This window comes from Ambystoma mexicanum, chromosome 6p (genome assembly GCF_040938575.1).
Source record: "Ambystoma mexicanum isolate Mex_15411 chromosome 6p, UKY_AmexF1_1, whole genome shotgun sequence".
Classification (NCBI taxonomy): domain Eukaryota; kingdom Metazoa; phylum Chordata; class Amphibia; order Caudata; family Ambystomatidae; genus Ambystoma; species Ambystoma mexicanum.
The window spans coordinates 703,460,819-703,475,276 of NC_090935.1; the positions used below are offsets into that span (position 1 = coordinate 703,460,819).

Consider the following 14,458-nt stretch of genomic DNA (forward strand, 5'->3'; position numbering starts at 1 on the left):
TTCTCACCTCTAGCTAACATGGCCTCACACCCAATAAACTCCCCTAATTACAAAACACTGCACTAAAATGCACACTTTCAGTGACCTAAACAGAATCTGTTAAAGGTCCACCTGCATGACAGACTGCCAACAGTCACTTCACCCAATATCACTAAGAGCAGCTAACAATTACTTAGTTTATATTAGGATGTAAACTACTGCAGGTATCAATTTTTGATGTGTTGCTATATTATTTATGTGGCTATGAGATGTCTTCAATCACATAGTCTGAGAAAGTGTTCAACTTTTTTTATTTAACAAATGCAGTTTAATAGCATAGTTGTATTCTATAAAAATCAATACGTTTGCAAATATACAAATAAAAATGTATTATTACGACCCTGGCGCTAAGTGTTTAACGGCACGGTAAAAGGCTGCGGCGCCGTTAAACACTTAGCGCCTTACTAGGAGGTCCCTTTGCGGGACCCAACCTTAACGGCTGGTCTACACCAGCCGTTAAAGTAGAGACCCGCAAAGGGACCTTGGTGCTAAGTACGGTACCGCAATTTCCGGTACCGTACTTTGCGCCTTCCCCATTCCCATAGAGCCCTATGAGGCGAAAATGGGAATGGGGAAGGGCCATGGTTCAATGGGGAATTACCGCCCCGCCAACCTTGGAATGGGGTGGTAATTCCCCATTGAACCATGGCGGACCCGTTACAACACTGGCACCAACCATGGTGCTAATAGCGCCATGGTTTGGTGCCGGTGTTCTAATGAGGGCCAGAGTCTTCTTTAGACCTCTTCTGGCATTGCAGATTTTGGTGGCAAGCTTCCTTCTTATCACCCGTCAGTGCGTAGTATTCCAACTGTTGGCCTTGCAGACAGATCTCAACAATTCTACAAAAAAAGAAAGGATATATGAATATAAATGGACATCTGAATAGGCATTGTTAAATTCCTTATTGTAGAATAAATACAGGATGAATTATTGTTAAAATGTCACCTTATAAATGTAGGGACGCATTTGTACACAGAGGATGAAACAGGCTTAAAATATATATTTGAACTGAAAATGAATCATGGTTTTCTGTGGCTGCATTCAGAAGATTTATGCATTACGAGGTAGGAGGTAGCCATCGCGATATTAGCGCCATGGCTACCCCCTTACCGCATTCTGGGTCCGTGTTCCCGAAATAGGGACTTACCGGGTCATTCTGACCTTGGAGGACCCAGTAAATCCCCATTCCGAGAACCATTACCTATTACCTCCACGTCCACTCTTCCTCGTCCCAGTACTTACTTCATGAGGCCCCTGCCTCTGACACAGGACCTTCTTCTATTTCTTTAAATTCCTATAACTCCTCCCCCACATCCACGCCACTCAGTTTAATTTTTCCTGCCTCCGGCTTTTTCTTTGCAGGTTGGACTTTTTCTTCACGGTGCGGGGCCTTGGGAGCACCGATTGTTGGCCCCCTGGGGGGGGCTGTGTGGTGGGGCCCTCGGCTCCCTCAGGTGAGGCGCTGCTCCTGGGACACCTGCGGGGCTTGGGATCACAGTTGAGTGGGATTGCTCGCTCGATTCTTTGCTGGGCTCCGGACCGCAGCGTGAGCATTGTGTCCGGGGTCCTGCATGGCCCGGGGAAGGTAAGGAGAGGGGAGGACTGGGCTTGATGTTTTTTCCCCTCTCCTCCTGTTTTGGCCATCTTGATTTGACAGGCCTTTTTCTTGTGCTCTGTGTACACATCTTTATTGGAAATGATGGCAAGCACTTGGCAGTATGGGCTAGCCTTCCCTTTTGTTGTGAGGCCTCTCTGCTTCTTGTCATGGGGTGACTGTGGCAGAGAGTATTTGAAAGTGCAGCGGCTCTGTTCTGTCGCAGGCATGAAACATACCACCCGCTCCTCAGACACACACAGCACAGGATGTACCGGATGTTAGCTGCATTCTCTGGGGGAAGGTAAGGAGAGGGGAGGACTGTGCTTGATATTTTTCCCCTCTCCTGCTGGTATGGCCATCTTGACTCTTTCAACATGCTGTTTCCTCGTGCTTTGTGTACACATCTTTGTTGGAAATGATGGCAAGCACTTGGCAGTATGGGCTAATTCTTCCCTTTTGTTGTGAGGCCTCTCTGCTTCTTGTCATGGGGTGACTGTGGCAGAGAGTATTTGAAAGTGTGGGGGCTCTGTTCTGTCGCAGGCATGTCCTATACCACCCGCTCCTCAGACACACACTGCCCAGGATGCACCGGATGTTGGCTGCATTCTTTGCGTGCAGCCTGTGAAAACGGCGCAGATTTGGACGCGTCTGCAAGCGGCCGGAAGGGTACCGACCTGGCATAGTCTACACTTCGGGTTCAAGTCTCTGCGTTGCTGACTCGGCCCTTCATCCTTCCTAGACCAATGCATTGGAACGATTTAGAGCTTGGGGCTACCAGCTACTGGATACAGGGCTCAAGCCACCTCGAGTTAGTGGTGTGTTTGGGTCTGTGCTAGCTATGGACGCAGACTCCTTGTCCTGTCCTCTTCCTCTGAACTGCACGAGGGAAGGTCAAAGGAGATGATTTTCTTTTCCCTTGTCCGGCATGGAATTATAGAAAATGCATCATGGAAGTAATGGCCATTCAGAGGGTTCCCAGTGTCTCTTCATTTGGGGCCTAGGTCCTCCGGTGCTGACATGCTGCTTTCATGCCTCCTCTCAGACTTGTGGGAAGTGATATGGCACATGGTGGCACATGTCTGTGCTTAGAGGGGTTCTCAGAGCCCCTGGTGTCGGTGGAGGGGGAAGTCACTTCAGTGGGTTTTTCCAGTGTAGGAATACCCCAGGTGGGGGGTTGCCTTTCATGTCTGCTATCCAGGATGGATTGCTTTGCCCCGCTTTGTGACAGTACTCTGCCCTTTTGACGCGAGCCTGGTGGCTCCTCTGTCGGCTGGGGGGGGGCCATGGTCTGCTGGACTTCTGGGCTGTCCTGTATCTTCCTTTTGATAAGTGGGATCTTTTTGTGGGCTGACAAGCATGCTGTTATATTGTGGCGCAGGCATGCTTCAACGTCCTGTGATTTTCCTCTGGTGCAAGTGCAGTGACTGGCGGTTTTCCCTGGCTCCTCGTCTCTATCTTCTCAGAGGTGTATGGGACCGGTGGGGTTCGGCTTCCTGGGTAATGGGCTCCTTCCGGAGGGGGGTATCAGTTGCAGTTCTGGTCTCCTCCTGTCCAGGTTTGCATGGTTAGGACTTTGGTACCCAGCTCACGGTCCAAGTGGTTGGCCATGGGATCAGTTCTCTCCGAACGATTGTTGTGGGTTACCGTCTTGCCCATTCCTCTCCCTGTTCAGGGTCAAGTTTTCTACTTGCGGGTGTTCCTGGTCACTATGCCTTCTAGGATGTGTCAACTGCTTATGGGTCTCAAGACCCTGCACTGCTTGTCCGGACTTCTGGGGAGAGCGCACTCTGGATGTTGTGCAGGGGGGGGCGCTTGCTGGCTGGTTTGGGCTGGGTTCTCAGAAGGCAGTGTGTCTCGGCTCGCCTGTTGCTGAAGTTACGGGGCACGTGGCGTCTTGCGTGTTTTCCGGTTCCTTGAGCCCGTCTTCGGTTACGTCCCCTGGTGTCTTATACTCTCTTCCACTGGCTTCCGACGTGTCGGCTTTCGTAGTTGTATTTTCAGTGTCCCCAGCACTGCGAGTCTCCCTGCTGTGGTGGCGGGGGGTTTCAGGTCTACATGCTGAGTTGTGCATGGTCCATCCTCCTGTGGCCTCTCTTACTACCGACGCCGGCAGAAAGGGTCTACATTGGGGGTCCTCTCAGCTCAAGGGTTGTGGGATCTGGGGAGAGCCGGCGATCATCCAATTGGCAAGAGTTGTGCCATTGTCCAAGCTCTGGTGTACTACAAGGAGTTGCTGGACGGTCGGCAGTTTTGATCCGATCGGACAATACGACGGCCTTGGCATATGTCAACTGCAAAAGGGGTTCCAGCTGCTCCTTGAATGCTCTGGCAGCACTGATAGGCACCTGGGAGAAATCTCATCTGGTGTCTCTGGTGGCCTCACGTATCAGAAGGGTGGACAATGTTCAAGCAGATCTTCTCAGACGCCGGTTTTCACTCCTCGGCGGAACTGGTCCTGTTGGCCCAGGTCTTTGCGGTGACCTGTGTCAGATTAGGGTCCCCGGTTCTAGACCTGTTTGCATCCCCGGCCTCAGCAGAAGTTCCCCTCTTCTGCTCTCGGTTTCAGGCCAGGGGGTTTGGGGGATGGACGCCCTCTCTGTACAGTGGCCTTGGGGTTTTCCTTTATGCCTTTCAGCCTATTCCCCTTCTGCCCCGGGTGGTTTGGCGCATCAGAGTGTCCAGGGTGACAGTGTTGTTGTTAGCTCAGTTCTGGTCCTGCCGGAGTTGGCTCCCCTCTCTGTTGGTGCTTCGGTCCTAGGAACCTTGGCTGGTTCCGAGGTGGCCGTGTCCCCTTCAAGGGGATCTGCAGTTGGAATTCCACTGGATGCAATGGGCAGTGTGGCTATTGCTCGGTCTAGGTTGATATCTCAGGGGTTCTCAGATCCTGTAGTTGAGTACATAATGGATGCTCTTAGACCCTCCACTCTGAAGGTGTTCGGCAGGCATTGGGGCCATTTCCGAGACTGGTATGGGTGGTCTGGGATCCCTCCCCTGCGTTCTGGCCTCTGCTATCCTTCGATTCCTCCAGAAGGGCTTTTGACAGCGGCCTGGCAGTTTTTTTTCCCAGGCTTCACTCTCAGTGGGCCTCCATGAAATTGATTTTGGGGGACTCTGATGGTCACTTGGATGGGGAGGTGTTGGTGGGGAAGGTGCTCCAGGCTTTTTCTTCTCCCCGTCCTTGTGCTGATAAAGGGCTTCCCCTTTGGGATCTCCCTCTTGTATTACGGTTCCTTCAAGGGCCTCCTTTTGAGCCCTTTTCCGAGATTGATATCAAACATCTTGCACTGAAATCTGCTTTTCTTATTGCCCTCGCTTCTGCCTGTAGGCTTGGGGAGATTGGGGCTCTCTTATGTCACCCTCCTTTCCTGAGGGTGCTGCCAGACTCGGTGCTGCTGAGGTGTGGTCCGAAGTTCCTCCCTTAAGTTGTATCTCGGTTTTCACACCTCTCAGGATCTGGTTCTCCCTGACTTCTTTCATGTTCCGAGAATGCATGAGGAGGTGGCTTGGCTTAACATTATGTCCGGCGGGACGTGTTGCAGTATTTGGCTAGGTTTGCTTTTTTTCACCAATCTGATAGTCTTCTGATTGTGGTCCAGCTGGGACTGGGCATAACACATCTGTGGTTTCCATTTTCCGATGGTTCCGGGTTGTGATCTCCAGGGCCTATGTGGCTTTTGGCTTGCCTGGGCCTGCGCACGATCAGGGGCGGTCTGCCAGGGGTTTGGCGGCTTCCTGGGCCGATGCAAGGAGGTTTTTCTCTGCAAGAGATTTGTATGGCTGCCGCCTTGGCTGGTCTAGGGATTTTCATCAACCGCTATGGGTTGAGTTTCTCCCACTCGGGGGGTTGGTTCCTTCGTGGTTGGAGTTTTATCTGTGGGGACATGAATTAAGAGTTATTGTGGGTGTGTTTGCTGCACTGTCTTTAGCTCTGTGTCTCATTGGGACCTTTTCCCCGTTGCTGCTTTGGTATACCTCATGAAGTAAGTACTGGGACGAGGAAGAGCGGACGTGGAGGTAATGCTCTGATTACTTACCAGTAATCTTCATTACTCCTAGTCCTACTCTTCCTAGTCACAGTACTGACGACCCTCCTCACCCTCCCTGCGGGGAAGGTCCCATGCTCTGGCTTGGTAATATGAAACTGAGTGACGTGGATGTGGGGGAGGAGTTATAGGAATTTAAAGAAATAGAAGAAGGTCCTGTGTCGGAGGCAGGGGCCTCATGAAGTAAGTACTGTGACGAGGAAGAGTAGGACTAGGAGTAATGAAGATTACTGGTAAGTAATCAGAGCATTCCAATTTGAGCCCCCATAGGGCTCATTTGGAATGGGGATGGAGCTAATAACGGTACTGCAATTTGCGGTACCGTTATTAGCTCTGAAGTCCCGTAACGGGTCCCTTCCATAATGCCTGGTAAAACCAGGCGTTATGGAAGGGACCCACTAAGGGACCTCGGAATAGGGTGGTAAGGGATTACCGGCACCGGTGTCCTTTCCGGTGCCTGTAATCCCTTACCACCTACCTCGTAATGACCCCCATGGTCTTTAGTGGTCAACAGGGTTAATATTTCTTTGCAGAGATGTTGAGCCAGGCAGTGAGTCGGTGGGGATGGGAGAGTAAAAAAAGTATATCAAACATATGTATTCTGAATGGCATTGTGTACCTTTAATAGCTTGTCGATGACAATCCAATGTGTTTCTTCCCTTTTCTGCCATTTTGCTACATTCAAAGTCCAGCAGTTTGTTCAGCAGGTAGTGTGCCAAGTTGCTTGTCTGCCTTTTTTTGCCGTCATCACAATCTCCCTTGGTTCACCATGAAGTGTGTAACAAGAAGACATTTCCTCTGTGCACATAAGACCTGAAAAATTATCAGATTTCTCAAAACTGAAAATCTATATCAAGATATGAAAATTGTTCAGATTTCAATATTTAATAAAGCCACACCCACAAGTATATTCTCTCTTTTTGGTGGTCTGTTTATCTTGTTTCCTTACTGCTGTTCTAGTTTTCTGCCTAAATGCTTATTTATTCACATTGTATCATGCTTTGGAGAATTGTAGCGCTGTAGGCTGATGCATATAGTTATAATTTTACAAGGGTATCGACCACAAGATGTCTTCACAGGAATGCCAGGGGAAGAGGGGATAAATGAGGCAAGAGAAGACTAAGATTTCACTTGCATATTGACTGAGAAAATAAAGCATTTATTTTAATAGGGATGTCAACCAACTTTCTTTTTTTACTCAAGGGTTGCTTATTTCTGATGCTGATGCCGGACCAGGACTGGGATCAGGCACTCGGTGGTTTTGTTCCCCCTCTTTTTCCACTAAAGAGCCAGTTCCAGGCATTGTTCGATTGGCAGCTTCTGATGCAAATCCATTCTATCCCAGTACACTGAAATAGCAGCACACAACATTAATATTACACATTCGAATAGCAACAAATGGCACTTCCTACTGGGCAATGATAGTCAGCAAAAAGATTAAGCTCACTACCTTTGATGGCTTCTAGTTTGACACAAATGGTTTCATTTTATCTGAATACTTAAATGTATTGAACACCATGCTTACAAAAAGCTAGTATTCACCTCTGACATGGAGCCAACCCCCCGGGGACCATGAGCCCTCTAAGCACACCCTGCCCCACGCACGGGCTTTTCAGTGTTTTTTGAAAGCAGTCTTCTGAGAGTTAATTACTTAACTGGAGTTTTAAACCCACTACTGGTGTAATTCAGCCACTCGATTTAGAACTGGTGCGGCAAGTTTGCTGCTTCAGCTAGTTCGCACTGAGACAGGTTGTGAGGTAAATAGCAAGTGCTGTGACCAAATTCCCTTCTACTCCAACTGCTCCCACCCTCTTCTCCCCTAACTGCCCCAGCCCTCTAGTTCCCCAACTACCCCTCCCGCTGCCCCTATCCTTCATGAAACAGTGAAGAGATCCAAAATATCAACAGTATGATGTAGGAGGCGGAGGCAGAGATTTATTTGCTAGCCAAAAGAAATATGCCCACCCTCCCCCACCAGAATAACCAATGTAGGAGTCCCTAATGAGCAGTTATCACAGGGACTTGATGAGCATTGTTGCAGTGAATGTTTGTCTTGTGAACACCTTTTCAATAAGCCATTGCATAGCTTCTGTGCCCGTGGGCTGCAATAATTTGTTAACTTGAATGGACACAAATATGTTCTGTACAAAAACTGCTTCAAATCTCAAACTTGTTTAATTATGGTTCTTGAGCTAAGAGCAGTTCAATTAAAAAAGAATTTAGAAGCATTGCAGTTCAACACTGTTCTTATGTTGAGGGTCAGTAAGGAACACATCATCAAATAGTGGGTTTGCCAATTTATAGAATTTCCTGGCCACAGGATACCACGGCCAAACTATCCATTGCATCCAGCAGTCAGCAGAGAATACTCACAGGCCATTCGATTCATACAGAGGACCTATGTGCTTTAAGAGGGTCAGGATGCGTGTGCCTTGCAGCCAAGCCCTCTTACTTATTTTACCCATTGGGCTCACACCCAACAACCAATTAGGCACTGAATGGAACCATGCACATGTGTGTGCAACACGCATGGTTCACATCACAGGAAATGGCACTAAGCAGAGCCATACAAACAGCTGCTGATGCCAAGCCCATGAATAGTTGATTAGTGGCTGGTGTCCATGATGAATTAATCAGCATCCCACCATTTCCTGCATCTGGGGTGGGTTGGACTAAGCACTTGTTGTTTTGAGGGGTAGTATGAAGTGGCCCTGAGTACATGAAGCAATGGTCACTATATGGCTATTATATGGCAAAACCTCCCACTACCTACTAGGTAACCCTGTCATATAAAATGGTATTAAACATAATTGGTATCATCTGCTGAGGTAAAACTATAATATGCCTTGGTACTCCTGTAATACATCAATTATTGCCCTGATATGCAGAGAATTCACAGTATGTGGCCGATCTCACATCATAAGTCCAAGGACCATATGCATACTTTTCTCTGAAACCTCCCTCATTTGCCAGGCTCAGCCATCGTACCTCCACGGACACACAACACTATACAGGTATTGGCACCATATGCATAGGTTCCATCATTTCCTCGATTCCTTCTAGCATGCCAGGTTTAGACATATGTCCAGGCACTCTCAATGCTATACAGGTATTGGCACCATATGCCTAGGTGCCTTGTAGTGCCATAATATACCCTGCTACCATATTGGTCAGATACACTTGGTATACCCCCCGTGCTGTCATATGCCAGCTACTGCCGTCATATGCCCAGTTGTATGGACCATGTACCCAGGTATTGGAATCCTACGGCCTACTACCACCTTCACATGCCCAGCAATAATACCAAATGCCCAGCAGATTTGATGGGTCTGCAAATTAGCTATGTCTCGAGAGATTTAATTCAACTGACCTTTTTTAATAGAAGAAAATTCAAAATAGAAATTAGCTTTGCCTTTCACAAAATCATACCATGAAAAATAATAGCTAGTATATATTTTCCTAGAACACTGCTGGCAAAGTATAAAAGATGTGCACCTTTAAACCCAAAATCTACATTGAAATATTATATGAAAAGCAAAACACCACATCCATGGAACCAGGAAATCATCCCAATAAATTTGCCCTCTGATCTTTTCCCCTCCTCGCCACGATGTTCCGCTTTCAACTAAGCTCCGTTTTATAAATCAGAACTGAAAAGTACACACATCATGATTTGAACTACTTCAGCAATATTGGAATCCGTATAGAAATATGAAAAGCAAAAAGAGTACGCATGTTGGGTTTTTGTCCCATCTTGAAGCCTACAAATACCAAAATGCAATTCCACAAAATTATTTAAAAAAGGCTTTCAGGCTGTCTTTCAAGACGTAATCATAACAAAAGACAATGGCCCTCATTACGACCCTGGCGGATTTTTTCCGCCATCGACGGACTTTTCCGCCATGGCGTAAAGTCCGTTTACGCCATGGCGGATGGCAGACTTACCGCCCCATTCCGAGGTTGGCGGGGCGGTAAGTCCCCATTGACCCATTTACCCTTCCCCATTCCCATTTCGGCCCCATAGGGCTCAATGGGAGTGGGGAAGGCGTTAATTACGCCACCGTACATTACGGTGGCGTAATTAACACCAAGGTCCCATAGCGCCATGGATTTTTACGCCCGCAAAAAGCGGGCGGAAAAGTGACCATGGCGCTTTGGGAACTCGTAGTTGGCGGTAAGGGGTCGGCGCAGCTAACGCTGGCGTAAACCCCTTACCGCCAGGGTCGTAATGAGGGCCAATGTCAAATAGTAACCCTTTGCATTGTTTAACGAAGGCATGCTTTATATGATGCAATGAAAAGTGACATTCTTCCCCAAAAAAATGAATGCATTTAGCACACCAAATGCGGACATATAAATACTATTGAAATATCTCTTTTTTTGTCAACATATTTTATGGCAACTAGATTTTCTGCATGTGATTTCAGTATTAAATGTGCCTTTTCAAACCCTTGTCCACAACAAAGGTTCATAAATGGAGCATTACTTAAAAAAAGGTGTGTGAATAAAGAGGTGAACACTTCATTGCGATCTTTGTGCTGTGTCCCATGAGGGCAAGGCTCATTCATGAAATGAGGAAAATAAGAGGATCCAAATTGGGAACCCTCCCATCCCCTGCACACTATATTATACTGTCAAAAGACATTCAGGGGGTAATTCATAGAATTAAGCACACAAGTGGCGCACGCGGCTGGTGCACAGTGTGTGCGTGCGACAGTCTGCGCCAGCCGCGTGCGCCAAAATCCATTTCCGCGCACAGCGTATTAATGGATTTTAACATCCATTACCAGCCGTGGCGCAGAGTGGCGCAGCGTCCCTGCAGCAGCGCCAGTTACGCGCCAACCCCTCCCCATGCGCAATGTACAGTGCACAAACCCCGTACATGGCGCACAGGCCAGTGGACCAGCATACAGGCCCCCAACCAAGAAAATGCCTGCAAAACTCTCTGCGCACTCCTCCAAATACATGTACCCCGCTGCGTGGGGAGAATCACACGCGATTGGCCCTGTGCGAGCGGGATACGTGTATTACTGGAGTTCGCGGGGAGATCCACACGCGATTGGCCCTGTGCGAGCGGGGTACGTGTATTTCAGGGGTGCGCGGGAGGTTTCACACGCGATTGGCCCTGCGCAAGCGGGGTATGTGTATTTCAGGGGTGCATGGGAAGTTTCACACGCGATTGGCCCTGTGCGAGCGAGGTACGTGTATTTTGGGGGTTGCGCAGGAAGTTTCACACACGATTGGCCCTGTGCTAGCGGGGTACGTGTATTTCGGGGTTGCACGGGAAGTTTCACACGCGATTGGCCATGTGCGAGTGGGGTATGTGTATTTCGGGGGTGCGCGGGAAGTTTCACACGCGATTGGCCCTGTGCGAGCGGGGTACGTGTATTACTGGAGTTCGCGGGGAGATCCACACGTGATTGGCCCTGTGCGAGCGGGGTACGTGTATTTCAGGGGTGCGTGGGAGGTTTCACACGCGATGGGCCCTGTGCGAGCGGGGTATGTGTATTTCAGGGGTGCGTGGGAAGTTTCACACGCGATTGGCCCTGTGCGAGCGAGGTACGTGTATTTTGGGGGTGCGCAGGAAGTTTCACACGCGATTGGCCCGGTGCGAGCGGGGTACGTGTATTTCGGGGTTGCGCGGGAAGTTTCACATGCGATTGGCCCTGTGCGAGCGGGATACCTGTATTTCGGGGGTGCACGGGAAGTTTCACACGCGATTGGCCCTGTGCGAGTGGGGTACGTGTATTTCGGGGTTCGCCGGCAGTTTCACATGCAATTTCACTGTCAGAGCGGGGTACGTGTATCCAGTGGGGTGCGCGGGGAGTCCCACACGTGAATTGGCAGTGTGGGTCCTCCCAGGTGTGCCCTCTACCCCCTCCATGGCCCCTGTAGGCAGCCCCCACCACAGGGGACTACCCAGCACCCCTGGTCATGTCCCGCACGCAGCCCATCCACCATCGACATGCCCCCCAGCCAGCCCACATGTCACCTTGCACTAGTGATCACCAACTCATGTCCCCCAGCACCCCCACCCCTCAGCAGTGAGGGGCACCTGCCAGAAGGCCCCGACTCATGTCCCCCAGCACCCCCACCACCCAGCAGTGAGGGGCACTTGCCAGCAGGCCCTGACTCATTTCCCCAGCACCCCCACCCCCCAGCAGTGAGCCTCAGGCCCTGACTCATGTCCCCCAGCACCCCCAACCAGCCAGCAGTGAGCCTCAGGCCCTGACTCATGTCCCCCAGAACCCCCACCCACCCAGCAGTGAGCCTAAGGCCCTGACACATGTCCCCATCACCCCCACCCACCCAGCATTGACGGGCAGCTGCCAGCAGGCCCCGACTCATGTCCCTCAGCACCCCGACCCCCCAACAGTGAGCCTCAGGCCCTGAATCATGTCCCCCAGCACCCCCACCCACCCAGCATTGACAGGGACCTGCCAGCAGGCCCTGACTCATCTCCCCCAGCACCCCCACACCCCAGCAGTGAGCCTCAGGCCCTGACTCATGTCCCCCAGCACCCCCATCCATCCAGCATTGACGGGCACCTGCCAGCAGGCCCTGATTCATGTCCCCCACCACCCACACCCCCCTGCAGTGAGGGGCGCCTGCAAGCAGGCCCTGACTCATGTCCCCCAGCACCCCCACCCCCCAGCAGTGAGGGGCACTTGCCAGCAGGCCCTGACTCATGTCCCCCAGCACCTCCACCCCCAGCAGTGAGCTTCAGGCCCTGACTCATGTCCCCCAGCACACCCACCTACCCAGCAGTGAGCCTCAGGCCCTGACGCATGTCCCCCAACACCCCCACCCACCCAGCAGTGAGCCTCAGGCCCTGACGCATGTCCCCAGCACCCACACACACCCAGCATTGACGGCCACCTGCCAGCAGGCCCCGACTCATGTCCCCCAGCACCCCCACTCACCCAGCAGTGAGCCTCAGGCCCCGACTCATGTCCCCCAGCACCCCCACCCACACCCACCCAGCATTGACGGGCACCTGCCAGCAGGCCCTGACTCATGTCCCCCAGCACCCCCACCCCCCATCAGTGAGCCTCAGGCCCTAACTCATGTCCCCCAGCACCCCCACCCACCCAGCAATGACGGGCTCCTTCCAGCAGGCCCTGACTCATGTCCCCCAGCACCCACACCCCCCAGCAGTGAGGGGCAATTGCCAGCAGGCCCCGACTCATGTCCCCCAGCACCCCACCCCCCAGCAGTGAGGGGCAATTGCCAGCAGGCCCTGACTCATGTCCCCCTGCACCTCCACCCCCCAGCAGTGAGCCTCAGGCCCTGACTCTTGTCCCCCAGCAACCCCACCCACCCAGCAGTGAGCCTCAGGCCCTGACGCATGTCCCCAGCACCCCCACCCACCCAGCACTGACGGGCACCTGCCAGCAGGCCCCGACTCATGTCCCCCAGCACCCCCACCCCCCAGCAGTGAGCCTCAGGCCCTGACTCATGTCCCCCAGTACCCCCACCCACCAGGCAGTGAGCCTCAGACCCTGACTCATGTCCCCCAGCACCCCCACCCACCCAGCATTGACGGGTACATGCCAGCAGGCCCCGACTCATGTCCCCAGCACCCCCACCCCCCAGCAGTGAGGGGCACCTGCCAGCAGGCCCTGACTCATCTCCCCCAGCACCTCCACCCCCCAGCAGTGAGCCTCAGGCCCTGACTCATGTCCCCCAGCACCCCACCCACCCAGCATTGACGGGCACCTGCCAGCAGGCCCTGACTCATGTCCCCCACCACCCACACCCCCCAGCAGTGAGGGGCACCTGCCAGCAGGCCCCGACTCATGTCCCCCAGCACCCCCACCCCCCAGCAGTGAGGGGCACTTGCCAGCAGGCCCGGACTCATGTCCCCCAGCACCTCCATCCCCCAGCAGTGAGCCTCAGGCCCTGACTCATGTCCCCCCGCACGCCCACCTACCCACCAGTGAGCCTCGGGCCCTGACTCATGTCCCCCAGCACCCCCACCCACACCCACCCAGCATTGACGGGCACCTGCCAGCAGGCCCCGACTCATGTCCCCCATTACAACCACCCCGCAGCAGTAAGGGGCACCTGCCAGAAGGCCCCGACTCATGTCCCCCAGCAATGAGCCTCAGGCCCTGACTCATGTCCCCCAGCATCCCCACCCACCCAGCATTGACGGGCACCTGCCAGCAGGCCCTGACTCATGTCCCCCACCACCCACACCCCCCAGCAGTGAGGGGCACCTGCCAGCAGGCCCCGACTCATGTCCCCCAGCACCCCCACCCCCCAGCAGTGAGGGGCACTTGCCAGCAGGCCCAGACTCATGTCCCCCAGCACCTCCATCCCCCAGCAGTGAGCCTCAGGCCCTGACTCATGTCCCCCAGCACGCCCACCTACCCAGCAGTGAGCCTCAGGCCCTGACGCATGTCCCCCAGCACCCCCACCCACCCAGCAGTGAGCCTCAGGCCCTGACTCATGTCCCCCAGCATCCTCACCCACCCAGCATTGACGGGCACCTGCCAGCAGGTGCAGACTCATGTCCCCCAGCACCCACACCCCCAGCAGTGAGGGGCACATGCCAGCAGGCCCCGACTCATGTCCCCCAGCACCCCCACCCCCCAGCAGTGAGGAGCACTTGCCAGCAGGCCCTGACTCATGTCCCCCAGCACCTCCACCCCCCAGCAGTGAGCCTCAGGCCCCGACTCATCTCCCCCAGCACCCCCACACCCCAGCAGTGAGCCTCAGGCCCTGACTCATGTCCCCCAGCACCCCCACCCACCCAGCATTGACGGGCACCTG

The 14,458-nt window shown here is 52.8% G+C and overlaps 1 long non-coding RNA gene across 1 annotated transcript in view; it reads right to left on the minus strand.

The window, feature by feature from the left end:
• Positions 1–285: 285 nt before the first annotated feature.
• Positions 286–14,458, minus strand: part of LOC138511727 (uncharacterized) — a 39,685-nt gene continuing 25,512 nt past the window's right edge. The window contains exons 2-3 of the long non-coding RNA XR_011280660.1: positions 6,300–6,493; positions 286–879 (exon numbers count right to left, since the gene is read on the minus strand). This is a non-coding gene — a long non-coding RNA (uncharacterized lncRNA). The remainder of the gene's footprint in view (positions 880–6,299; positions 6,494–14,458) is intronic.